We start from the raw sequence: 3,075 nt of genomic DNA, 5'->3' as shown, positions 1-3,075 counted from the left end.
ACCACAGGCACACTCAGTCCATGCACCACCACCCCTGGGCAAAAGGCCACACCAGCAGCCCCCAAAAAACGACAAAAAACAATAAAATCAGCACAATCCCAGCCCATCCATGGCCTCAATGGTGTTTAAATTCAAGAAGACACCCCTCAGAAACACTAGGCCCATGCAACACTCACTACCCCTGGGCATAATGGATGAAAAGTAGGCAAAATAAGTGCAGGCCTCAGACACTGCCTCTCCTCAAAATGGCCCCTTACACCCCAAGCACATGTTGCCTGTACCAGCCAGCAGCACTCAAGATGGCCACCACCACCACCCACATGGCCAGTCCACATCAACAGTACACCCCCGAAAAACAGAAAAACAGCCAGAAATCACCAAAATCCAATGCCATCCATGATGTTTACATTAAAGAGAGTGAGACCACACCACAGGCACACTCAGTCCATGCACCACCACCCCTGGGCAAAAGGCCACACCAGCAGCCCCCAAAAAACGACAAAAAACAATAAAATCAGCACAATCCCAGCCCATCCATGGCCTCAATGGTGTTTAAATTCAAGAAGACACCCCTCAGAAACACTAGGCCCATGCAACACTCACTACCCCTGGGCATAATGGATGAAAAGTAGGCAAAATAAGTGCAGGCCTCAGACACTGCCTCTCCTCAAAATGGCCCCTTACACCCCAAGCACATGTTGCCTGTACCAGCCAGCAGCACTCAAGATGGCCACCACCACCACCCACATGGCCAGTCCACATCAACAGTACACCCCCAAAAAACAGAAAAACAGCCAGAAATCACCACAATCCAATGCCATCCATGATGTTTACATTAAAGAGAGTGAGACCACACCACAGGCACACTCAGTCCATGCACCACCACCCCTGGGCAAAAGGCCACACCAGCAGCCCCCAAAAAACGACAAAAAACAATAAAATCAGCACAATCCCAGCCCATCCATGGCCTCAATGGTGTTTAAATTCAAGAAGACACCCCTCAGAAACACTAGGCCCATGCAACACTCACTACCCCTGGGCATAATGGATGAAAAGTAGGCAAAATAAGTGCAGGCCTCAGACACTGCCTCTCCTCAAAATGGCCCCTTACACCCCAAGCACATGTTGCCTGTACCAGCCAGCAGCACTCAAGATGGCCACCCACCACCACCCACATGGCCCGTCCACATCAACAGTACACCCCAAAAAACACAGAAAAACAGCCTGAAATCACCACAATCCAATGCCATCCATGATGTTTACATTAAAGAGAGTGAGACCACACCACAGGCACACTCAGTCCATGCACCACCACCCCTGGGCAAAAGGCCACACCAGCAGCCCCCAAAAAACGACAAAAAACAATAAAATCAGCACAATCCCAGCCCATCCATGGCCTCAATGGTGTTTAAATTCAAGAAGACACCCCTCAGAAACACTAGGCCCATGCAACACTCACTACCCCTGGGCATAATGGATGAAAAGTAGGCAAAATAAGTGCAGGCCTCAGACACTGCCTCTCCTCAAAATGGCCCCTTACACCCCAAGCACATGTTGCCTGTACCAGCCAGCAGCACTCAAGATGGCCACCACCACCACCACCCACATGGCCAGTCCACATCAACAGTACACCCCAAAAAAACACAGAAAAACAGCCAGAAATCACCACAATCCAATGCCATCCATGATGTTTACATTAAAGAGAGTGAGACCACACTACAGGCACACTCACTCAGTCCATGCACCACTACCCCTGGGCAAAGGGCCCCACCAGCAGCCCCAAAAAAACGACAAAAAACAATAAAATCAGCACAATCCCAGCCCATCCATGGCCTCAATGGTGTTTAAATTCAAGAAGACACCCCTCAGAAACACTAGGCCCATGCAACACTCGCTACCCCTGGGCATAATGGATGAAAAGTAGGCAAAATAAGTGCAGGCCTCAGACACTGCCTCTCCTCAAAATGGCCCTTTACACCCCAAGCACATGTTGCCTGTACCAGCCAGCAGCACTCAAGATGGCCACCCACCACCACCCACATGGCCAGTCCACATCAACAGTACACCCCAAAAAACACAGAAAAACATCCAGAAATCACCACAATCCAATGCCATCCATGATGTTTACATTAAAGAGAGTGAGACCACACCACAGGCACACTCAGTCCATGCACCACCACCCCTGGGCAAAAGGCCACACCAGCAGCCCCCAAAAAACGACAAAAACAATAAAATCAGCACAATCCCAGCCCATCCATGGCCTCAATAGTGTTTAAATTCAAGAAGACACCCCTCAGAAACACTAGGCCCATGCAACACTCACTACCCCTGGGCATAATGGATGAAAAGTAGGCAAAATAAGTGCAGGCCTCAGACACTGCCTCTCCTCAAAATGGCCCCTTACACCCCAAGCACATGTTGCCTGTACCAGCCAGCAGCACTCAAGATGGCCACCCACCACCACCCACATGGCCAGTCCACATCAACAGTACACCCCAAAAAACACAGAAAAACAGCCTGAAATCACCACAATCCAATGCCATCCATGATGTTTACATTAAAGAGAGTGAGACCACACCACAGGCAAACTCAGTCCATGCACCACCACCCCTGGGCAAAAGGCCACACCAGCAGCCCCCAAAAAACGACAAAAAACAATAAAATCAGCACAATCCCAGCCCATCCATGGCCTCAATGGTGTTTAAATTCAAGAAGACACCCCTCAGAAACACTAGGCCCATGCAACACTCACTACCCCTGGGCATAATGGATGAAAAGTAGGCAAAATAAGTGCAGGCCTCAGACACTGCCTCTCCTCAAAATGGCCCCTTACACCCCAAGCACATGTTGCCTGTACCAGCCAGCAGCACTCAAGATGGCCACCACCACCACCCACATGGCCAGTCCACATCAACAGTACACCCCCAAAAAACAGAAAAACAGCCAGAAATCACCACAATCCAATGCCATCCATGATGTTTACATTAAAGAGAGTGAGACCACACCACAGGCACACTCAGTCCATGCACCACCACCCCTGGGCAAAAGGCCACACCAGCAGCCCCCAAAAAACGA

The sequence above is a fragment of the Lissotriton helveticus genome, chromosome 6 (genome assembly GCF_964261635.1).
Source record: "Lissotriton helveticus chromosome 6, aLisHel1.1, whole genome shotgun sequence".
Lineage (NCBI taxonomy): Eukaryota > Metazoa > Chordata > Amphibia > Caudata > Salamandridae > Lissotriton > Lissotriton helveticus.
This window is presented reverse-complemented; position numbering follows the sequence as displayed.